Here is a 25737-nt window from a genome sequence, read left to right on the forward strand (position 1 = left end):
AACACTCAGCACACTGGCTCCTTCTTCAGGGAGCTGCTCCTCTGCCTTCTCCCTCCTGAGTTGGATGCCCATGCACACCCTGTTTCCTGTCGGTAGTCAACCAATGTGTGGACTTGGGCAAGCTACTTTACCCCTCCTCCATCACTGCTGCAGAGTGGGGATACCAGCACCTGCTCACGGTGGTTCACAGTGGGGCCGGCCAGGAGCCTGGACCAGTGAGTGATGGTTACCGTTCCTTTGGGGAACCCTAAGGGCGGTTGAGGATGGGGTCTGGGGGCGCTCTGCGAGTGGGGAAATTCCCCTCAACCCAGTGCGGCGGCCAGGGTTGGGCCTGCCAGAGAGAAGCCCCCTTCCCGCCCTGGAGGCCAGGCGCGGGCCAAGGAGACCCCCCTGCCTGAATGTGCCCTAAACCCGGGGGTTTAGACTAGAGGGGTGCTCGACAGGCCTGCATGTTGGGTGTCTGCAGACGAACGGCGACGAAATCCTGAGGCCAATGAGCCTCCGTGCGCACGCGCGCTGGTGACACCTCCTCCCTCTCCCAGGGAAGCGCAGCCCGGGGAGGGGCGCTTCTTGCCGCAGGATGGTTGCTGGTGACCCGGCTGGATTAATGTCATCATCTGTGGACTGCCTGCGCTGTGCGAGCAGTGGCTCCCTCCTACCACTAGGTGGGGATCTGGAGTCGTTCAAACCAGGAGTCCGGGGCTTGCTTGGGTTCAGGCCTGCAGCCCCTCGCCCTCTTGCCGCCAGCCAGGGTTTCCCAGCCTGCCTGACTGCCGCCTCCCGGGCGCTGGGCCCGCGCCCTGTGCCTCCACTCTCATTTCTAGCTAGGTCCTGCTGCCAGGGAATAACATTGAGGGAAATGAATGAGAACACGGACTGTGCAGCCAGAGAGGCCTGGTTTCAAATCCCAGCTGCACCTTTAGTTCTGGGGATTTGGCTCGTTGGGCCTCCACTTTCCTCATCTCTAAAATAGACTCGTCTACTTATTCTGCAAAGGGCAGGAGGAAATATGGCTGCCCTGATCGCCACCCAGAGTGGGAGGAATGGACAGCGTTCTGTGTCCTCTAAGCCCTCACATAGGACAGCTAACCCAGACACCGCCTGTGTTCCAAGACTTCCTCATGCTCCTGTCTCACTGATAGAAACTTACCTGTCCCAGGGCTCCTCCTTGGGGACCTTGCTGGGAGAGAGGGGCCCATCTGACTTAATGCCCTGCCTTTCCAGGTGCTGTGCTTGCAGCTTCCATCTGAGCCAGGGTGGGGGACCAGATTCTGGCCTGGGTCCCAGGGGCACCATTGCAGAGGCACAGATGTCCCCCCCGCCCCACCTCCCATGCCCTTCACACAAGGGCCCTGCCTCTTCTTCATCCATCAGGCTCTGGGCCAGGACTGAGGGATAATTTCCCTTCTCTCCCATTCACAGGCAGGAAAACTGAGGTTCAGAGAATCCAGGACAGGTTCTATCAGTGGGGGAAAAAGGAAGGGTTGGCCCAGGGAAAGGGAACATGGAGGTTAGTGTTGTTTCTTCTAAGTCACCAGTCTTGGTCTTGGTCACCTTGGTTCAGGTGTCCCCTTCTCCTATGTGTCACTGATCTTTCCCCTGACATAGGAGGGATTTGTATGACAGTCCCCATCTGCTCAGACACCAGAACCTGCCAAGCCCACAGGGAGCTGCCCTCGCCGACTCTCACCCCTTTGGGAGCCAGAGGTCTCTTCCCCAGGGTGGAAAGACAGAGGTTTAGAAGGGGTTAACGCTTCTTGCTTTCACATCACTGCAACAAGTATGTGTTGAGCAATGGCCACAGTGTCATGTGCGGCGCATCCTCCCTCTTTCTCTCACATGCTCTGGACTCCTTGCCATTTTTTCTTTTTAAAAATGGAGGCCGGGAGCGGTGGCTCATGCCTGTAATCCCAGCACTTTGGGAGGACAAGGCAGGTGGATCACCTGAGATCAGAAATTCGAGACCAGCCTGACCAATATGATGAAACCCCGTCTCTACTAAAAATACAAAAATTAGCTGGCATGGTGGTATGTGCCTGTAATCCCAGCTACGCAGGAGGCTGAGGAAGGAGAATCACTTTAACCTGGGAGGTGGAGGCTGCAGTGAGCCGAGATTGCACTATTGAACTCCAGCCTGTGCAACAAGAGTGAAACTCCGTCTCAAAAAAAAATTTTTTTTGAGATATTATTTGCATAAAATGTATTATTAAAGGATACAATTAATTGGTTTTTACTATATTTACCAGATCATGCAACAGTCACCACTGTCACTCCCCAGCCCTTGACAACCACCAATCCACTCTCTGTCTCTGTGGATTTGCCCACTCTGGACATTTTGTATCAATGGAATCATATAGTCCGTGTTTTTTTGTGACTGGCTTCTTCCACTTAGCCTAATGTTTTCAAGGCTTACCCATGCTGTAGCACATACTGATGTTTTCATCCTTTTACGGCTGAATCCTATTCCATTACATGGCGATACCATGTTTTATTTATTCACCGTCAGTTGATGGGCATTTAGATTGTTTTCACTTTTGACTATTGTGAATAATGTTGCTCTGAACATTGATGTTCAAGTCTTTGTGTGAACATACGTCTTCGTTTCTCTTGGGTATGTCTAGGAGTGGAATTGCTGGATCAAATGATAACTCTCACTTTTTTCCCCACCAGCAGCTAAAGCTAACTTTTTGAGGAACCACCAAACTGTTTATCAAAGTGCCTGTACCATGGTACCCTCCCACCAGCAATTCCTTGCCATTTCTTGAATGTGCCAGACACACTCGTCCTTGGTCCCTGACTTCTTTCTTGGAGAGGCCATCATTGGCCATCTGATGTAAAACAGGAGCCTATTTTCACCCTCTCACTCCCTTCCTCCCTCTCTTTGCTTGTTGATATTGGACGTGCTGAGACTATTTTACTTACTTATTTTGTTTATTGCTTCCCCTCACTAGAATGGAGCTTTGTTCATTGTTCTAACATTGCTCCTAGAACATTGCCTGGCACATATAGGTGTTCAATCAATGTTTGTTGAGTAACATGAGTGAAGAAATGTAGGGTGCCAAGCTGGGTACACAGGGCATAGCATGGTGAGATCCCATGGAAATGGACCAAGTGTTACTGAGGCCACAGGGAGGTAAACTGTGTGTCACCGAAGCCTCCTGCCTGGACATTTCTTTACCTATTGAGTCGGCCATGGGGGTTCAGGACCACCTATGCTCTCGCCCTCATCAGACCAGCAGAGAAGAAGAACTGGGCCTCCTCCCTCAAACTAGGCAAGAGGTGGGGTAACAGGTTAGTTAGCTGCGTAGTCGTCATGACAGTTCTGTCTATTTGTTGGGACACTGTAGACAGTGCCATCGCTGAGTGAAAGGATTTGAAGGGCGGCAACTGGAGAGGGTATTCAAGTGTGTCAGTGCCCTGCGTCAGCCCTGTCTGTCCCCATCCAGGTCTCAGTCTGCCTTGGAGACCCAGATGTGAGAGCTGCTCAGCAGGGAAGGATGCTGGCCTTTCCCCATGCCAGGCGTGAGGGTCACAGTCCTGGCTGTCCAGCCGATCCAGTGGGTCTTTTATGGCTTCACCTCAGCTGGCCTCTGGACATATTAGTCAGGAATCCTTCAGTCATAAGGACAGAAATCCAAACTCAAGCTGAAGAAAAAGGGCAGTTTATTGGCAAGCACAGGACCCGGGAGGTGCAGGGGAGGGGCAGCCGGCCTTCAGAATGCTCGCTGTCTCTGTCTGCCTGCTTTCTCTCTCATTTCTTTTCTCTGTGTGTTGGCATCACTCTCTCCTACCACAGATGGGCTTCTTCACTCTTCTACCACAGGGAGCTTGGCTACAGGCAGCTGTGGGTTACAGAAATCCAGCTTAGTGGCTTAAAAGGAAAGGAAATGACTCTGCTTTTCTACTTAGAACAATCACAGGGAAACACTCAGATTGGCCCCCTGGGATCATATGCCCACCTCCCTCCTCCACCCATACAAACAACTCATTCTCCTTTGCCACTGTTGTCAGTTGTGGCTACACCAAAAAACCAGGCTTGCTGGTCTCTCTCTCTCTCTCAAAATGCATGCTGACTGCCAAGTACTTCGCAATCTCTCTCTCTCTCTTTTTTTCTTTGAGACAGGGTCTCACTCAGTCATCCAGACTGGAGTGCAGTGGCATGATCACAGCTCATCACAGCCTCAACCTCCTGGGCTCAGGTGATCCTCCCACCTCAGCCTCCCAAATAGCTGGGACTACCGGCACATGCCACTATGCCCAGCTTTTTTTTTTTTTTTTTTTTTTTTTGTAGAGACTGGGCTTTTGCCATGTTTCCCAGGTTAGTCTCGAACTCTTCGGCTTAAGCAATCTTCCTGCCTGGGCCTCCCAAAGTGCTGGGATTACAGCCATAAGCCACTGCGCCTGGCCTCATTTCTCTTAATCCACACAACTGCTCTGGAGAAATATATACTGGTCAGGGCTCTTTTAGCTCCTACTGACAAAAGCCCAACTCAAATTAGCTTAAGCTGAAAAGGGAATGTATTACTTTACATAATTGATAAAAGCAGGAGTAGACTTCAGGCATAGCTTGTTCCAGGGAGTCAAATAAGCCTGGGCTCTTATTGGCTCCAGCTCTTAGCCGGACTTCCCTCTCTATTGGCTCAGCTCTCAGGTACATCCTACCCAAGCAGCAGGAAAAAATGACTAGGGCAGCCTAGGCTCAGATGGTTTTTAGAACCATTATTCCCAGGGGAAGAGGAAGACTGCTTTCTGTGCACAGAGCAAACTATCTCGGGGGACTGGTTTATTCCCATGAGGGTCCAATATCTACTCAGGGCACAGGACAAAGACAACCATATTTGGCCAGGCCAGGTCATGTGCCTACTCCTGCAGCAAGAGGATGAGACAGAGCTGTGAGGATTAATGCCACCGGAGCAGGAACAGGGCAGACTGATTGGATGTGACCAGCTATATGACTTTCCCATTGCACAGATGAGGCTTGAAGAGATAAGGTAACTTCCAGTACCATAGAGCTAGAGACACAGTCAGGATTCAAACGCACGTCTGTCATCTCTTCCCAGAAAACCACCCTGCCTCCTTTTAAAGTGCTGAGCTAAAACATCCCTTGAAGAAGTAGATTCCTGTTGATAGCCATATCATTCCCAGCACCCCTTGCAGCAACTGCCACAGAGAGGACTGCTTGGGAGGAGGGGTTGGCCGCACTCTCAGACAAGATCCTTTACCAGATCTCCGTGGTTGAAAGGGTCTCTGGTCATTGACTCCAGGTGTCATACTGAATCATCAATCCAAACAAGGTTTGATTTTTGGCAAGGGTGCCAAGACCATTCAGTGAGGGAAGGACAGTCTTTTCAACAAATGGTGTGGGAAAAACTGGATGTCCACATGCAAAAGAATGAAGTTGAACCCTTACCTTACATGATATACAAGATTAACCCCCAAATGCATCAAAGACCTAAACTTAAGAGCTAAAGCTATAAAACTCTTAGAAGAAATCACAGGGGGAAATCTTCATGACCTTGAATTTGGCAATAGTTTAAAAAATATAACTTTAAAAGCATAGATGACAAAAGAAAAAATAGATAAATTGAACTTCACAAAATCAAATTACTTTTGTACACCAAAAGACACTATCAAGAAAGTAGAAACACAACTCACAGAATGGAAAAAAAAAGGATTTGTAAATAATATATTGGATAAGAATTTAATATCAAAAATATATCATTTCTACAACTTAACAACAAAAAGACAAATAACTCAATTACAAAACGGGCAAAGGACCTTAAATAGACACTTTTTCCAAAGAGGATATATAAGTGACCAGTAAAAATATGAAAAGATGCTCAACATCATTAGTCATCAAGGAACTGCAAATCAAAACCACGAGATATCACTCCACACTCACCAGGATGGCTGGAATTTAAAAAGAGAGAGAGCAAGCCAGAAATGGAGGCACACAACTGTCATCCAATCTACTTGGGAGGCTAAGGAGGGAAAATCACTTAAGCCCAGGATTTATAATCTAGCCTGGGCAAAATAGTGAGACCACCATCTGTACTAGAAAGAAGAAAGAAAGAGAAAGACGAGAGAGAGGGAGGGAGGGAAGAAGGAAGGAAGGAAGAGGGAAAGGGAGGGAAGAGAAGAGAAGGAGGAAAGAAAGTCCAAACAAATTGGCAAGAATGTGAAGGATTTTTTTTTTTTTTTTTTGAGACAAGGTCTCACTCTGTCGCCCAGGCAGGAGGGCAGTGGCACTATTATACCTCACTATAGGCATAATCTCCTGGACTCAAGTGACCCTCTGCTTCAGCCTCCCAGGTAGCTGGCTTTATAGGTGTGCGCTACCACTCCTGGCTAATTTTTGATTTTTTGTAGACAAGGTCTCACTGTGTTGCCCAGGCTGATCTCAAACTCCTGAACACAAGTGACCCTCTTGCCTCAGCCTTGCAACATGCTAGGGTTACAGGTGTGAGCCACCACACCAGCCCTGGATGTGGAGCAATTGGAACTCATGTACATTCTGTTGAAAATGTAAAATGGTGAAGTTTCTGTGGAAAACAGTATGGTGGTTCTCCACAAAGCTAAACATAGAGTTACCACATGGTCCAGCAATTGCACTCTTAGGTATACACCCAAAGGAATTGAAAACGGACACTCTAGCAGATACTTGTACACCAGTGTATATTGCAGCCTTATCCACAGTAGCTGAAAGTTGAATACAATCTCAATGTCCATTAACAGATGAATGTGGTACATAATGTGGTGCATACATTCAATGGAATATTATTCAGCCATACAAATGAGTGAAGTTCTGATACATGCTATTTGCTCTATATTGTATATACGTGCTATAAAATATAGAGAAAACTTGAAATCATGATGCTAAAGTGAAATAAGCTAGACACAAATGGACAAATATTGTATGATTGTACTTGGCTGAAATATCTACAGTAGGAAAAGTCATGGAAACAGAAAGGAGAGTAGAGGTTACCAGGGGCTGGGAGGAGAGGGGAATGAGGAGTTATTGCTTAATGAGTACAGAGTTTCTGTTTGGAATGATAAGAAGTTTCAGAAACAGATTGTGGTGATAGTTGCATAACAATGTGAGTGTACTTAATGCCACTAAACTGTACACCTAAAATGGTTTAAATGGGAAATTTTATGTTGTATATGTGTATTTTGTCCCAACTTTAAAAATATAGGGGCTGGGCGCAGTGGCTCACACCTGTAATCCCAGCACTTTTTGGGAGGCTGAGGTGGACAGATGACCTGAGGTCAGGCGTTTGAGACCAGCCTGGCCAATATGGTGAAACCCCATCTCCACTATAAATACAAAACTAGCCAGGAGTAGTGGTGGCTACCTGTAATCTCAGCTATTCGGGAGGCTGCGGCAGGAGAATCACTTGAACCCAGGATGCAGAGGTTGCAGTGAGCAGCTGCACTGTACTCCAGCCTGGGTGACAGAGTGAAATAAAAAAATAAATAAAGATAATAAAATTAAAATTAAAATAGGACATGAACATAACAAATGTACCCCTCTGATTGGGGATATTGAAAATGGGGGAGGCTGTGCATGTGTTGGGGGGCAGAGGGAATATGGGAAAACCTCTTATGAATGAACAAATTTGTATGAAGAGACAAATACCTTTCTCTCAATTTTGCGGTCAAGCCAAAACTGCTGTAAAAAATTTTGAAAGGGGCCGGGCGCGGTGGCTCACGCCTGTAATCCCAGCACTTTGGGAGGCCGAGGCGGGCGGATCACAAGGTCAGGAGATCGAGACCACGGTGAAACCCCGTCTCTACTAAAAATACAAAAAATTAGCCGGGCGCGGTTGTGGGCGCCTGTAGTCCCAGCTACTCGGGAGGCTGAGGCAGGAGAATGGCGTGAACCCGGGAGGCGGAGCTTGCAGTGAGCCGAGATCGCGCCACTGCACTCCAGCCTGGGCGACAGAGCGAGACTCCGTCTCAAAAAAAAAAAAAAAAAAAAAAAAATTTGAAAGGATATGCATCTTGCACGTAGAGAGGTCTACTTTACAATTTGTTTTCCAACAAATAGGCATTGAGTAAGCTTTCAGTGCAGGCATCTGGTTGGCACTGGGTGGTCCATGACCCAGCTGTGCCCTCAGGGGGCCTGGGACTGCAGCGGAGCTTGCCAAGTTCTCAAAGAGAGAGGGGAGCTGGATGAGAAGGACATGTTGAGAGCAAAGAACATGAATTTGCCTCCTCAGTGTTTCCAAACTGCCCAGGGCATTGATTAAAAGCATTAAAGTCATCTGAGCTCTATCCTGACCTACTGCGTCTGAACGTGCTCGGCTGGATCTTCATTCCACAGCCAGAGGACTTGAACTAGGAGGGAGTGAGAAGGGCCGCGGAGCTTCCTCCCTGCCCATGGCCAGTGAGGATTCACCAACTTCGTGTTCTCCACTCCTAGAACCTCACGCCCTGGCTGCCAGCAGTGGCCCTGTCTAAAACTCTCCTTCAGGAGAAGCTCCTGACTTTGCGTCCATCTTGGGAGAAACAGAAAACAGCTCTCCCACCCTCTCCATCCCACCATCTTTCAGAAGAATAAAGACTTATTAAAAACTTCTGCAACTTGGGCAAAGTACCGATCCTTTGCATAGATGGTGTTTCTGCTCCTCTGGCCTGAAAACTCAACGCTAACCCAGTACCCCTGGCGAACACATCCCCCATGTTGAGAATGGTGGGTGTGGGGGTGCGTGGGGGAAGTTCTGCCCTCTGCTCACTCAGGCCTCAGGAGCCGAGGTCACCATGCACCTGCTACTCTTTGGGCGCCCATTTTGTTTTCATGGGCCAAGCCCTGGAATGGGGAAGGCATATGTGGACAGTGGGCAGAGACATTGAGAGAAGGTCTGTGTCTCAGCCAGAGATCACCTGGCACCTTGGGGTCAGCCACTAGACCCCTCCCTAAGGCTGGTTGGGCACTGACTTAGGCGTCCCCAGCATGCCAGGCCTTTGGGCAGAGGGCAAGAGTTCAGGCCTCAGCTGTTCTTCCCCACCTGGAAGAGGGTAGCTGTCTTCTATTTGAGCATATGCCTTGGGATCGTATTTTAAAATCCTAAATCAGGACAGCAGACCTGATAAATAATTTGTGAACTGATCGATGTGTAAAGTCCTTTAAAGGTATCCAAGTCAAATCAGTTACATATTGAATACATTTCTTGAAAAGAATGCAGCTAAAGTAGACTCTGTCCTGGAAATGTGAGGCCAGGTGTTCTTAAACAGGGGCAATTTTGGACCCCAAGGGACATCTGGCAATGTTTGGGGACATATTTGGTTTTCACAACCTGTCACCACATCTAGTGGGTAGAGGCCAGGAATGCTGCTGACTATCCTACAATGCACAGGGCTGCCCCCACAATGTGGAATTCTCAGGCCCCAAATGTCAGTAGTGGCAAGTTTGGGAAACCTTGCTCTTGGCTTTCTGGGGCTGTGCCTGTGCACCCCAGGGTGTCAGCCCAGCCTTGATTTTTTCCTCATACTTCATATCTACTTTTGGTCCTGTCTGTGACACTATTGTCAGAGGGTGGAGGCTTGGAACCCCTCAGCTCTCTGCTACTTCCTTTTTTGATGGCAGATGACTACCTTTGAAGAGGTACCTCAGGTACCAACCCAAGCCTGGCAAGGGGCAGGGGGTGTCTTGAGTAAGCGTCTCCCACTGGGGAGATGAGAGCAGAGACCGGATGCAGCAAGAGGGTGGGAAGGAGCACTGGATTTAGAGGGAGAGGCGTGGGGTCAGCTCTGTCCGACTCCACCTCTAACCTGGCCATTTAGCCTCTGTGCCTCAGTTTTCTCCTCTGTCCATTGAGCACATGTTCTAAACAGGGTTATTGTGAGGGTTAGGGAGAGGAAGGATGGGACAGGGTTGTGGAAAGCACTAAGGCTGGGCAGCAGCAACTTGTGGAGTCCCCGCTGTGTACGCTGACTTAGGAGGACCCCAGCTGGGCTGGCAGGTTGGGAGAGGGTAGGGCTGGGCCGAGAGACTGTAGAGTGGAACACTGGGAGTGCGTGCTCTCTAGTTACGGTGACCTGCAGACAACTGGTGTGCCTGGAGCACAGAAACGGACTGGCTGGCAAGACAGTGCCAGGCAGCACGTGGAGACTCCCATTTGCCGGCGCTGCTTTCCTTTGTAGCTCTCAGACAGAGGGAGCAGGAGGCCTGCCTGAGTCTGGATGTGCACCCAGGCCTCATGCCTGGAGGTTAGCGCAGGGAATGATGTGCTGGAGCAGGTGGGCTCCGTGTATTTGGCCAAAAGCAGGTTGAGGTTGGCACCATGGTTCACACCTGTAATCCCAACACTTTGGGAGGCTAAGGTGGGAGGATCACTTGAGCCCAGGAGTTTGAGTCCAGACTAGACAACATAGCAAGACCCCATTTCTAAAAAAGAAATTTTTTTTTTTAATTAGCTGGGTGTGGTGTTATGCGCCTGTAGTCCCAGCCTGGAATAGCTGAGATAGAAGGATCACTGGAGCCTAGGAGGTCGAGGTTGCAGTGAGCCAAGGCCACACCACTGCACTCCAGCCTGGGCAACAGAGCGAGATGCCATTAAAAAAACAAAAAAGATAAATTAGAAAGATTTGAAAGTCCCAAAAGCACCTGTGTGTGTGTGTTCGTGTGTGTGTGTGTGTGTGTAATTTTTAATTGAAAATTTTTTTAAAAAAATTTTTGTTGTAATGTTTTTTGAGACGGAGTCTCGCTGTCATCCAGACTGGAGTGCAGTGGCAAAATCTCGGCTCAATGCCACCTCCAGCTCCTGGGTTCAAGCGATTCTCCTGCCTCAGCCTCCTGAGTAGCTGGGACTACAGGTGTGTAATTTTTTTAGAGGAGGCATTGGAGTACAGAGGTCATACTTGCTGCCCAGAACTTAGAAACAGACACTCACTGACTAGCAGTGTGACCCTTGGGCTGTTATTCAGCTTTTCTCTACTTCAGTTTTCTCATTTACAGGTGAATCATAATGATGGGGCCAAAGGAATGCAGGAGCCCACTGAAAGAGCTCCCAGTAGCCAAAGCTGGAACAATTCCAGCAACAAAATATATAACATACTACTGAATTATAACCCAACATATAACACAAAGATCCAGGAGTTATACTGACACAAATAAACGATTGAGTAAAATAAGTTAATCAATGCGAGAGAATAGACAAATCTGTGAAGAAGAACTCCAAATATTGATATAGATACTCCCTGCTCAAGAATGTGGAGTGTAACTCCCCACTCCTGAAGCGTGGGCTGTGCCAGTGATTTCCTTCCAGCTACTACAGTATGGAAAGGGGCAAAAGGAATCCCTTTACAGTGGAAAGTTAGCAAACACTACCTCACTCTGGTGACCAAGGCTAGCATCATTAGTGAGAAGTCATAACATGTCTTCGATATGATTGATGAGAAGTACATCCCACTTCTCTGGCCTTCCTCCCCCAAACCCATAACTTCAGCCTAATCATAAGAAAAATACCAAACGAACCCCAATCAAGGAACATTCCACCAAATGCCTGACAGCACTTCCTAAAACTGTTCAAGACATCAAGCGCAAGGAATGTCTGAGAAACTGGCACAGCCAAGAAGAGCCTACGGAGACATGATAATGAAATGCAATGTGGTCTCCTGGATGGAATCCTAGAACAGAAAAAGGACATTCAGTAAAAAAAGTTAAGCAAGTCTGAAAGAAGCGTGGATGTTAGTTGTAAGAAACTGATATGGTTTGGCTGTATCCCCACCCAAATCTCATCTTGAATTCCCATGTGTTGTGGGAGGGAACAGGTGGAGGTAATTGAATCATGGGGGCAGTTTTCTCCATACTCTTCTCATGATAATGATCAAGTCTCACGAGATCTGATGGTTTTATAAGGATCTGGTATTTCCCCTGCTTATACTCATTCTCTCTCCTGCCGCCCTGTGAAGAGGTGCCTTCCACCATGATTGTAAGTCTCCTGAGGCCTTCCCAACTATGCAGAACTGTAAGTCAATTAAACTTCTTGACTTTATAAATGACCCAGTCTCACATATTTCTTCATAGCAGCGTGAGAATGGACTAATACACAAACATACCATATTAATGTAAGATGTTAACAGTAGAAGAAACTGGGTGTGAGGCAGAATATGGGAAGTCTATGTGCTGTTTTTGCAGCTTTTCTATAAATCTATTCTAAAATTAAGAGTTTATTTTTAAAAGTAAGTAATAGTGTCTACATTATGTTGCTGCATTCAATAAGTGATTTATATCAAGCATTTGGTGCACTGGTATATGGTGTTTAATGTTAGCTATTATTTATCATTATTGTTCTTATTTCTATTTTTCTTATTACAATAGCAATGTATACTTGTTACAGAAAAATTCACAAATGAGCCAAAGAAAAACATAAGCCAAAGAAGAACAACCACACCCTACACTCTCAGAGACAACCACTGGTCACACCTTGCTGTGGATCCCTCCCGAGGTGTCTTTAATTTTTATAAAGCTTGGATCACTCCATACATACAGTTCAGTAAATGGTCATAATTTATTTAAGTAACCCATAAATTATTTGATATTTAGGTTGTTCTAACTCTTTGCTCTCACAAATAGGCAAGAGTACATAATGGACTAAGCATTAATTAGAAAGAAAAAAGAAAACCCTGAAAAATTATAAAAACCTGACACTAATGCTGAAATAAGCACAGAGGATGCTCAGTAGTTAATCAAATGGCCTTATCAGAAAATCCGATGGCTGACTTTTCTTTTCTAGATCTGTTTCATTTCACAATTTAAAAATATTTTTTAAATGTAAAGAGGGAAAGATTACCTGGCAAAATATGTTTTTAGAGCTTAAAAACTTCATTTATTTATGATGATGATAATTTTTTTTAAAAAAAAGCTAAATTTGCTCAATGGATTAGTGTAGGCATTTTATCCCTACCTGTGCTTTCTTTCTAAAAAGTATTTATTTGTCTATTTTGAGAGCATCATTTTATCCTTTTTATTGTATATTTTAAGGTGTACCACTTGATTCGATATACATTGTGAAATAATCACTGCCATAAAGACCACTGACATATCCGTCACCTCACATAGTTACTTTTCATATGCATGGTGAGAAAACTTGGGATCTACCTTCTTAGCAAATTTCAAGCATATGGTACAGTACTGTTACCTAGAGTCATCAGGCTTTATATTAAATCTCCAGAACTCATTCATCTTGCATAACTGAAACTTTGCACCCTTTGACCAACATCTTCTTCTCTTCCCCTTCCCCGAGCCCCTGGTAACTATCATTCTCTTCTTTGTTTCTATGAGTTTGACTATTTTATATCCCACATACAAGTGAGATCTTACAGATTTGTGTTTCTGTGTCTGGCCTATTTCACTTAGCATAATGTCCTTCAGGCCTATCCAGGTTGTTGCAAATGACAAGATTTTTTTTTTTTCTTTTTTAAGGTAGGATAATATTTCCTTGTATATGTATGCACCACATTTTCTTTATTCATTCATTATTTTTTTCATTTTTTATTTTTGTTTTGAGACTGATTCTCACTCTACCACCCAGGCTGGCGTGCAGTGGTACAATCTCAGCTCCCTGCAACCTCTGCCTCCTGAGTTCAAGTGATTCTCCTGCCTCAGCCTCCCGAGTAGCTAGGATTATAGGCGTCCACCACCATGCCCAGCTAATTTTTGTATCTTTAGTAGAGATGGGATTTCACCATGTTGGCCAGGCTGGTCTCGAACTCCTGACTTTAAGTGATCCACCGGCCTCGGCCTCCCAAAGTGCTGGGATTACAGGAGTGAGCCACCGCACCCAGCCTTATTCATTTATTGCCGATGGACATTTAGGTTATTTTCATATCGTTGCTATTTTGAATAATACTGCACTGAAAATAGGAGTGCAGGTAACTTTTCAAGACCTTGATTTCGATTCCTCTGGACAAGTACCTAGAAGTGGGATTGCTGGATTATATGGTACTTCTATTTTAATTTTTTGAGAAACTTTCATACTATTTTCCATAATGGCCATACCAATTTATATCCCCACCAACAGTATACATAGGGTTCCCTTTTCTTCACACACTCACCAACACTTATCTTTTTTTTTTTTTTTTTTTTTTTAAATACAAGTTGAGTGTCCCTTATCTGAAATGCTCAGGACCAGAAGTATTTTTGATTTTTTTTTTTTTTTATTTGGAGTCTTGCTCTGTTGCCCAGGCTGGAGTGCAATCGTGCCATCTCGGCTCACTGCAACCTCCACCTCCCAGGTTCAAGCAATTCTCTGCCTCAGCCTCTGGAGTAGCTGGGATTACAGGCACCCACCACCATGCCTGGCTAATTTTCATATTTTTAGTAGAGACAGGGTTTCACCATGTTGGCCAGGCTGATCTTGAACTCCTGACCTCGTGATCCACCCGCCTCGGCCTCCCAAAGTGCTGGGATTACAGATGTGAGCCACTACGCCTGGCCGCACATTTTGGATTTTTTTTAAAAGCTTGGAATATTTGCATATATATAATGAGGTATCTTGGGAATGGAACCCAAGTCTAAACACACAATTCGTTTATGTTTTGTATATACCTTATACACATAGCCTGAAGGTAATTTTATACAATGTTTTAAATAATTTTATGCATGAAACAAAGTTTGTGTACACTGAACCATCAGAAAGCAAAGGTGCCACGATCTCTGCCACCAATGTGGACAATCTGTGGTTGTTTGGCATTGCCATCATGCCTGAATCAGAATTTATATGCTGCTAATTAAACAATCATTTTCTTACATTTATTCACACATGAGTACTTAACAGTAAAAGTATGACATGCTTTTTTTCTTTTTTTTTTTTGGGACAGGGTCTCACTACTGTGTCGCCCAGGTTGAAAGGCAGTGGTGTGAACATGGCTCAATGCAGCCTTGACCTCCTGGGCTCAAGCAATCCTCCCGCCTCGGCCTCCCAAGTAGCTGAGATTACAGGCACACAACACCATGACCTGCTAATTTTTAAAATTATTTCTTATTCAACAGAGTCTCAGCATGTTACCCAGGCCAGTCTCGAACTCTTGGCTCAAGCAATCCTCCTGCTTTGGCCTCCCAAAGTGCTGGGATTAGAGGCATGAGCCGCCACACCCAGCCAACAACAGATTTTTGTCTTCAAAGTGTCTTTTTGATTTTATAAACGAACATGATTTCTTGTTCTGTTATGAATGTATGCTGCTTTAGTCCTTCAATAAGCCCATCATACATTTTCACCAGGCCATCTATAGACATTTTTCCTGCAAAAAATGTTAACAATGTCATCTTCATTGCCACTATTATCATGATCACTTTCATTTGGAGCCATTTGGCTATTTCACCATCAGCCAATGAGTAAACAAATGGAGCCCTATTATCAATGTCAAAAACCCCTTTGATATCTGGTTCTTCTAACTCATTGGCAGACTCTGAAGGTATATTTTTTGCACATGAAAGAAGGTCAGATATCATTTTGTTCTCACTTGACACCAATTCCTTCTCACTTGATACACAATTCTTCAAAGTCACCACCTTGTTCATCATCATCACTTAACATAGTCAAAGGCCAGAGGTCACACCAGGCATGCACAACTGTCTTCAGTCACTGTGTTCCAAGCACTGACAACAGTATATGTGGCATCCTTCAAGTCACCTCCTTTTGAAAACCTTCTGCACTCATGCCTCTGTTCACTGCTGCTAGCATTCTGTTCAATGAAGTGTTTTTACATCTACTTTTCATTGACCTAAGGATACCCTGGTCACATTGAATTAATGAAGTCACATCTGGGGGAAAGTACATGGCATAAACATTATTTTTTGTGTATGAGAATTTCAGCCGGAGAATGAGCAGAACAATAATCAAGGAATAACAAAGTCTTACATCATCATGCATTCCAGCTTCCCTGCAGTGAGCACTAGCCACTGGTACAAAATGTTTGTGAAACCAATCATAAAAGATGTCCCTGATGATCCATGATTTTTGTTAGCATAGTAGCAGACTGGTAAGAGATCTCCTCCTTGGCCAGGCGTTGTGGCTCACGCCTGTAATCCCAGCACTTTGGGAGGCCAAGGCGGGCGGATCACAAGGTCAGGAGATCGAGACCATCCTGGCTAACACGGTGAAACCTCATCTCTACTAAAAATACAAAAAATTAGCCTGACGTGGTGGCAGGCACCTGTAGTCCCAGCTACTTGGGAGGCTGAGGCAGGAGAATGGCGTGAACCTGGGAAGCGGAGCTTGCAGTGAACCCAGATCACGCCACTGCACTCCAGCCTGGGCGGCCAGCGATACTCTGTCTCAAAAAAAAAAAAGAGATCTCCTCCTTAATAACAGTGAGGATGCAAGCTTTTGCCAATCACAGCAAGTTTATACTTATAGATGCTTGCTACATTAGCACATCCCAGTAGGGTTACTCTATCCTTGGCATCTTTTTTTTTTTTTTTTTTTTTTTTTTTTTTTGAGACAGAGTCTTGCTCTGTTGCCCAGGCTAGAGTGCAATGGCGTGATCCCGGCTCACTGCCAACCTCTACCACCCAGCTTCAAGCAATTCTTGTGCCTCAGCCTCCCCAGTAGCTGGGACTACAGGCGTGTGCCACCACGTCCTACTATTTTTTCTGTATTTTTAGTAGAGATACAGTTTCACCATGTTGGCCAGGCTATTCTCAAACTCCCGACCTCAAGTGATCTGCCTGCCTTGGCCTCCCAAAATGCTAGGATTACAGGCATGAGCCACCATGCCCAGTCTATCCTTGGCATCCTTAATTACTGTCTCATCAACTGTAGTCAGTGTCTTTCTGGAGCAAAAATGCCAAAACAGTGAAGTTTCATCAGCATTATAGACTAGTTTTGGCATCAGATTTTTATTAGTGATGACTCGGGCAAACTTGTCAATGAATTTCTTTGCTACTTCATGATCAGCAGATGCTTTATCACCACAAATCTTTAAAAATTTAGTGCTATCTTTTCTTAAATTTCTGAAACCAGCCTGTTGAACATTCACAGTTCCCTTCAATTTTCAGTTCACTGTGATAGATCTTTGCTTGTTTCATGATCTGTAGCCAGTATTTACTGCAACACTTTTGAACCCATTCTTTCAATACATTACTGAGATCTTCAGTATAAACTTTATGCACTGTTTTTCTTTTTGTTGCTGTTGTTGTTGTTTTGTTTTGAGACAGTGTCTATATCACCCAGGCTGGAATGCAGTAGCTTAATCTCGGCTCACTGCAACCTCCACCTCTCCAGCCCAAGCGATCTTCCCACTTCAGCCTCCTGAGTAGCTGGCACTATAAGCACATGTTACCACACATGTTTCTTTGTTTTTTCAGACAGAGTCTTGCTCTGTCACCCAGGCTGGAGTGCAGTGGTGAGATCATGGCTCACTGCAACCTTCCCCTCCCAGGTTCAAGTGATTTTCGTGCCTCAGCTTCCCAAGTAGCTGGGATTATAGGCACATGCCACCACACCCAGCTAAGTTTTGTGTTTTTAGTGGAGATGGGGTTTCACCATGTTGGCCAGACTGGTCTTGAACTCCTGAGCTCTAGTGATCCACCCACCTTGGCCTCCCAAAGTGCTGGGATTACACGAATGAGCCACCATGCCTGGCTGATTTTTAAAATTTTTTTGTAGAGATGGGATTTTGCCTTGTGATCCAGGCTGGTCTTGAACTCCTGAGCTCAAGCAATCTGCCTGCCCTGGCCTCCCAAAGTACTGGGATCATAGGCATGAGCCACTGCACCGAGACTGTTTTTCTGTTTTGTTTTTTTTATTAACTTCTGTTCATTGCTTTCAGCATAGAACTTCAACAGTTTATCCTTCTGTTTCTTCAGGTCATATATGGTGGTCATTCCAACACCATACTCTTCTGTAAGACATTTCATACTTATACTGCTGTCCAGCTTCTCCAACAGCTTGATTTTCTGTGCTATAGATAAAGATAACTGCATCCTCTTCTTCTCACCACTATTACCCACAGGAGTATCTGTAGGCCTTTTCGACATTTTCAATAATATCTTTACACCACAGAGCAGAGAATAAGCCAAAAGAAATCCCACAGTAAGTAAAGCACATAGGTATTGGCTCCATGTGGGGCCTGAAATTGGTGCATCTGGCCTGCACACCATTTTAAGAATGGGTTTTTAAATGGGTTATGCCATTTTATAACCCTTGGTGGATGTGCTTACATGGGGAAATCTGGACATGTGCAGAAAAGATATATCACAGCTGCAGGGAGCTGGGGTGGTTTCCCCCTTGGGGATGCTGAATAAACTGTGTGTTGTGTGCCCGCATTTTCATTATGACCAATCACACGAGGTTAGATGTAGAATTTTCCACTTGTGGTGACATGTTGACACTCAACCTGCAACTTTAATGAAGATGTGTATTAGTTCTAACAGTATTTAGGATTTTCACTACATAAGATCATATAATCTGCAAACATACAATTTAACTTCTTTCTTTCCAATTTGAATTTCTTTTATCTATTCTTCTTGCCTAATTGCTTTGGCAAACACTGCCAGTACTATTTTGAATAGAAGTGGTGAGAGTGGGCACACTTGTGTTGTTCCTGTTTTTAGAGGAACAGTTTTCAGATTTTCTCTGTTGAATATGATGTTAGATGTGGGCTGTCATATATGACTTTTATTATGTTGAGGTACATTCCTTTATAACTCATTTGTTGAGAGTTTTTAATCATGAAAGGATATTGAATTTTGTCAGATGTTTTTTCTGCATATAATAAAATCATCATACATTTTTTATCCTTTGTTTGTTAATGTGGTGTACTTCACTTATTGTTTTGTATATGTCAAACTGTCCTTGTATTCCAGGGATAAATTCCTCTTGATCATAGTGTATGATCCTTTTAATGTGCTATTAAATTCAGCTTGCTAGTATTTCACTGAATGCTGTTTGTATATTGATTTTCTGTCTGGATGATCTGTCCAAGGTTGAATGTAGCATATTGGAGTCTTCCATTACTATTATATTGCTGTCTATTTCTCCTTTCAGTTCTGTTGTTATTTGCTTCATATATTTAGGTGTTCCAATGTTGGGTGTATGTATACTCACAATTGTAATACCTCCTTGGTGAACTGACCCTTTTATCATTCATTACATGATGACTTTCCTTGACTGTTATGACAGATTTTGACTTAAAGTCTATTGTGCCTAATACAAGTATAGCTACCTGTGCTCTCTTTTGGCTTCCATTTGAGTGGAATATCTTTTCCCACCCCTTTACTTTCAGCCTGTGTGTGTCTTAAAGCTAAAGTGAGCCTCTTGTAGGCAGCATATAGCAGGATCTTGTTTTGTAGTCATTCAGCTATTCTGTCTTTTGATTGGTGAAATTAAGTCATTTATATTTAAGGTAATTATTGATAGGTAAGGACTTGCTATTGCCATTTAGTTGTTTTCTGTTTTGCAATTCCTTTTCTCTTTTCTCTATTGCTGTTTTCCTTTGTGATTTAATAATTTTTATAGTATTATGTTTTGATTCCTTTCTCTTTGTATTTTGTGTATCTACTACAGAATTTTTCTTTTGTGATTACCTTGGGATTACAGAAAACATTATATTGTTATAATAGACTATTTTAACATGATAAAAACCTAACTTTGATGACATACAAAAACTAACTTTTTTCCCCTACATTTAATGTTATTAATATGACTGTTTACATTTTTATAATGTGCATTCATTAGTAAATTATTGCAGCTATACTTTTTTTTTCTTTTTTTTGAGTTGGAGTTTCACTCTGTTGCCCAGGCTGGAGTGCAGTGGCGTGATCTTGGCTCACTGCACGCTCCGCCTCCCGGGTTCACACCATTCTCCTGCCTCAGCCTCCTATGTAGCAGGGACTACAGGCGCCAGCCACTATACCTGGCTAATTTTTTGTATTTTTAGTAGAGATGGGGTTTCATCGTGTTAGCCAGGATGGTCTCGATCTCCCGACCTCATGATCTGCCTGTCTCAGCCTCCCAAAGTCCTGGGATTACAGGTGTGAGCTACTGCGCCCAGCCCCATAGTCATTTTTAATACTTTTGTCTTTTAACTTTTACACTGGTGGTAAAAGTAATTTACATACTACCATTACAGAATTAGACTATTCTGAATCTGACTATACATTTACCTTTGCTAGCAAGTTTTATACTTTCATATGTTTCTTATATTTACTGTCCTTTCATTCCTCCTCCTCCTTCTTCTTCTCCTTCTTTTCTCCCTCTCCCTCTCCTTCTTCCTTCTCCCTTCTTCTTCTTCTTTCCAGTGCTGGCTGATGTCCTTTCATTTCAACCTGAAGAACTTTCTTTAGCATTTCTTGTAAGTAGTAATGAACTCCCTTAGCTGGAAAAGTCTTTATCTCTCCTTCATTTTTTAGGAACAGATTTGCTGGGTAGAGTATTCTTGGTTAGCAGTTGTTTTTGTTGTTTCAGCACTTTGAATATGCTAGAACATCAACTCATAATGCAAATGTTGTTTTGTTTCATGTTGTCCCATAAGTCACACAGGACTTTTTCATCCCTTCTTCTTATTGTTGCTCTGATTGGATAATTTCAAATGATCTATCTTTGAGTCCACTGCTTCTTTCTTCTGCTTGAGTCTCCTGTCGAAGCTCTCTATTGAATTTTTCAGTTGATTCATCATATTCTACAGCTCCAGAATTTCTGTTTAGTTCTTTTTTATGATTTCTATCTTTTGGTTGAATTTCTCATTTTGTTCTTGTATTGTTCTCCTGATTTTGTTTAGTTGTCTGTATTCTCCTGTACCTCAGTGAGCTTCTTTAAGTCACTTATTTTTAATTATTTATCTGGCAATTCATAGGTCTCAGTTTCTTTGGGATCAGCCACAGGAGCTTTATTTTGTTTCTTTGGTGGTGTCATGTTTTCTTAATTCTTCATGTTCCCTGAACTGTTGCATTTCTGTCTTTGAAAAAGCAGTCTCCTCTTCCAGTCTCTACTAACTGGCTTTGGAAGAGAAAGACATTCACCAATCAAGAGTTTGAGATCTTTCAGGCCTTTTTTATGGATTCACCTGCCCCACTCTCTTATTCTCCCTTGTGGGGGTAAGTCTTAGGATTGTATGCCTACTGTCAATCCCATAAAGTCAGGACAGGTGTTGAGGGCCTCCTCTTAATTTTCTCCAGGGTAGTGCCTTGAAGTGTTCAAGGTTGTGCACCTTCTCTCAACACTGCAAAGTTGAGATAGCCGCTGATATCTACATGCTGTCTGTGGGGATTTGCATGTGTCCTCTGTGGTGGCTGGCACTCACTGTCTGTGTAGGCTCAGGTGCTCTGTCTCAGGAGTGCACAAATGCCATCTGAGGACTTTTGCATATACCATTTCAGGGGCACATGCAGAGTGCTGAGGGTGTGAGTCATCCAACTGAAGGTGCTGGAGATGAGGTATCCCACAGGGTTTTCAAGGTTTTCAGACTCCTGGTGGAGTCTCAAGCCAATTAATAAGGTCTATAGCTGGTTTTTGAGACTTTGTGGTTGCCCCTAGCTCCCCCAAGACTGTTAGCTGTGTGATCTCCTCAGTGATGTGGGTGGGGTGAGGCAGAAGTGAGCTTCTTGGGTAACAACCTGTGAGGCTGGGGAAGCTGGACACTCACTTCACTCTCACTATCTCCCATAGAAGAAACTGCGGACTTGGGCACTGAGCCATGAGGCCTGAGAGTGGGGTTATGTGGCTTAAGTGAAACTGTTCTTCTTCTTCTTTTCTTTTTTAGATGGAGTCTCGCTCTTGTTGCCTGGGCTGGAGTGCAGTGGCGCAATCTCAGCTCACTGCAACCTCCACCTCCTAGGTTCAAGTGATTCTCCTGCCTCAGCCTCCCAAGTAGCTGGGACTACAGGCGCCTGCCACCACGACAGGCTAATTGTTTTTTTTTTTTTTTTTGAGGTAGAGTCTCACTCTGTCACCCAGGCTGGAGTGCAGTGGCATGATCTCGGCTCACTGCAACCTCCGCCTCCTGGGTTCAAGCTATTCTCCTGCCTCAGCCTCTCGAGTAGCTGGGATTACAGGCACATGCCACCACGCCCGGCTAATTTTTTGTATTTTTAGTAGAGATGGGGTTTCACCATGTTGGCGAGGCTGGTCTGAAACTCCTGACCTCAGGTGATCTGCCTGCCTCGGCCTCCTAAAGTGCTGGGATTACAGGCATGAGCCACCACGTTCTTACATTCATCAATGCATCTAGTCTTAATTGTTTTTTCTTTTCTTTCTTTTCTTTTCTTTTTTTTTTTTTTTTTTTTTTTGGCTTAAACAGAGTTTTATAATTGCTTCACTGGACTCCTGGCTTCCTACTTGAGGTATTCTTCTTGTCCATGGATAGTTGTCAAAATTGATGTTTCTATGGAAGTATGAGGATTGGAATCTCCTATTCCACCATCTTGCTGTCGTCATCTGGTAAAAATGTTAAGTGGTTATCTCTTTTGTTTTCTTTGCACTCTGCCATAATTACCAGATTCTCTCCAATGAGGACATTTTACTCTAAAGCAGTAGTAATACCATGGACAATGAATAAGTCTAATCTTTTTCAACCAAGTTCATTTCACTTTCAAGTAAATCTATTTACTCTGTAGTGTTGTAAATGCTTCCCAAATACTTAATAACTTGATGAAGTAAATGAGTATTATTTTGCTCATTTTACAGATGAGGAAACTGAGGACCAGAGAAGCTAAGTAGATCACCCAAGATAATACCTGAGATGTATGGACCCAGTGGCCAATCTCAACCACCATGTCATGCTGTCCCCAAACCCTCTGTGCCAAACTGTATGTAGTTTACAGTCTGTCCCAGGCTGACAAGGAGGTGACAATTGCACTAAGCTTTATGATTCTGAAGCCTGGAATCTGGAAACCATGAAACTCCAAAAGTCTGAAGAGGCCACCTCTTAGTTGTGTGACTTTGGGAAAGTCCCTTACCTCCCCTATGCCTTGGTTTCCTTATTTGTAAAATTGTGTGTGATACCATCTGTATTCCTTCCTACTCCTCAGGGTTGTTATGAGCTCAGGTATATGTGAAAGTGTTACATAAACTGTGAAGGATGCAGGTAGGCAGGAAATCAAGGGAGAGATATCAAAGGGATGCCGTGTGAACAAAGGTGCATTAAAAGGACTGTGAAGGCCATTGCGAGGGAGCTGTGCGAAAGGGAATTTGGTTCCTGAGGAGGGGCAGTGGGACTGGGGTAGAAACAGGTTTGGTGTTAAATCTTGGAGGCCTTTAATGTCAGGTGACGCATTGGGATGTTACTGACAGTGAAATAAGGAGGGTGGGCTATGAAGGGTCATCCACTGCAAAAACACAGCATGATTGCAGGATTGTCTTCAGCCACTCTGCTGGGCCACTAGGCCTGACTCCTGAGTGAGTCTGAGAGAGGGAGCTCCCCAAGACAGGCCCTCTGGGCAGGTGAGGACTCCAGTGATGTATAGTGACTTGCTGGCAAGTTTTAGTCAATGCCCATGGGAGGGAAGTTGGCACAGGAGGCCAGCATTATGGTTCTTTCCAGAAACCCAGGAAAACCAGAGTGTGACCCTCTCCCATTTGGTGGCTCCTTCCAATTTACAGTAGCCAGCTCATTTGATCCTCCAACAGCTTGAAATGGAGATGAACTCTTATCTTCCCTCCACTAATCTGCTCTTCCTAATGTCCCCAGTGACTCTAACTTCCTCCTCCTTGAATCCTCCTTAATACAGTTGCCAGTACTTTACATTGCTGACCTCTCCCTTGCTCCGAAAAAGTTCTTTTGCTGCCAGGATTGCACTCTCTCAGTCAATTTTTTAACTGATTCTTCTCAGGCCCCTTTGCTGATTTCCTTTCTTTTCCACACCCTCCGAGATTCCATTCTTGGTCTCCTTTTCTTTTTCAATGAATTCCCCCTCTGTGGCCTCATCAACTACCAGTATGAATGCCCACTGTGTACTCATGTGTCTCAAATCATGATCTCCAGACCCTGTATTTCTTATCATGACTAAAATGAAACTCATCTCTGCCCATACCCACTGCCTCTTTTCTCACTTAATGTCATCACAACCACAAAAGGTTCTGTGTCAAAGCTGTGACACTGTACCTGGTTGGCTTTAGCAGAAAGGGGATTTTTTGGAAGCATGGGGCAATTCATTGACATGAAGAAAAGTCTTGAAGGTCAAGCCTCAAAAATAATGAAGTCCAGAGCAGCTCTGGGAAGCTGAACAGTGGACACAAGTAAGTGGCTTCCCTAGGGAATGAAGACTGAAGAATGTAGTAGAAGAACATTACCTACCGTGTAGTGTTTGTTGAATCTAAAATGAACTGTACAGTTAAGGAAGCCGAGGCCCAAAGAGGACGATTCAACTTCTATCCTTTCATTCTTTCTGCCATTAGGCTCGAGATTAGAATTACAGGAAGAAAGCATCTGAATGCGCTAACTAGGATCACATAGTCTTAGCTGGGGGTAAGCACAACCCCTTCAGTGATGGTCCTACCAAACTGTACTCAATCCTGATATTGCCAATCTTGTTTTTAAAAGCCTCTAGAGAATGATTCTTTCTCCTAAAACTCAACCAACAGTCTGAACCTGAAAAGGCGGGTATGAAGTCTGTGTGTAAAAAAATCACAACTGTCCATCATACTCTGGCCCAGAAACATCTTTAACTCCTGCCTCTTCTACACTCCACTTCTCCTAAATATCTTTCTAATAACTTCCCTGCCTTCATAACTCCTTGCTGCCAGTCTCTACCTGCAAGTCTATCTGCCCCACTATCAGTCATCTTCTACAATACAAACTGGGCTTGGCGCAGTGGCTCACGCCTGTAATCCCAGCACTTTGGGAGGCCAACGTAGGCGGATCATTTGAGGTCAGGAGTTTGAGACCAGCCTGGCCAACATGGTAAAACGCTGTCTCTACTAAAAATACAAAAATTAGCTGGACATAGTGGTGGAAGCCTGTAATCCCAGCTGCTCGGGAGGCTGAGGCAGGAGAATCACTTGAACCTCAGAGGCGGAGATTGCAGTGAGCGCCACTGTACTCCAGCCTGGGCAACAGAGGGAGACTGCATCTCAAAAAGATAAAATAAAATAAAATAAAATCTGATCAGTCCAAGCTTCTCCTTCCCTTCCCCCTCCGGCAAAAAGAACCCTTTATGGTTCCCCATAGCCATTCACTAAAGTTCTTAATATGGTTTACAAGGTCCTTCCCAAGCCTTATCTTTCCACAGGCTTCATTTACCACTCCAGCCCCACTATTCCTCAAACAGGCCTCTATGCATATGTCTGTATTCTTCCTTTCTCCTGGATGCCTTTCCCACATTCTCTGTCTCAAGGGATCCCATTCATATTCGTCTTTCATAGATAGCATCAGATCTCACCTCTCATGGAGACTTCCTCAAACAAGCCAGGATGAGTTAGTTAATCCCTCTTTTGTATTCTCTTCACACTCAGTAAGGGCTTAAGATTATAGCCCTGAGCACATTTTATTATGGCATTTGTTTACAAGTCTGCCTCCTTCACTGGACTGGGAGCTCCCCTAAAGTAGGCCCTGAGTTTTCCTCGGCTTTATTGCCCTAGTGCTTACCATTGTGCCTAGCATGTGGTGCTTGATGAATTTTAAGTGAGTTGTACAGATGAGGAAACTGAAGCCCAAAGAGAGCAAGTTGCATGCTTAGAATGAGCAACCTCCCTAATGGCAATAAAGTTGGAGAGACAGTTGTGATCAGATTGGGCTTTGTAATCATCTAGGCAGTTGCTAAAGACTGGAAGTAAAGGGTGGTCACCAGCTATC

The 25737-nt window shown here is 44.4% G+C and overlaps 1 long non-coding RNA gene across 1 annotated transcript; it reads left to right on the forward strand.

Moving 5' to 3' along the window:
- On the forward strand, positions 1-25047 carry LOC144335482 (uncharacterized). The gene is made up of 3 exons (XR_013406364.1): positions 1-215; positions 22246-22385; positions 22632-25047. It is a non-coding gene; the product is annotated as an uncharacterized LOC144335482 (long non-coding RNA).
- Positions 25048-25737: the final 690 nt, after the last annotated feature.

Source organism: Macaca mulatta, chromosome 16 (genome assembly GCF_049350105.2).
Source record: "Macaca mulatta isolate MMU2019108-1 chromosome 16, T2T-MMU8v2.0, whole genome shotgun sequence".
NCBI classification, from domain to species: Eukaryota; Metazoa; Chordata; class Mammalia; order Primates; family Cercopithecidae; genus Macaca; species Macaca mulatta.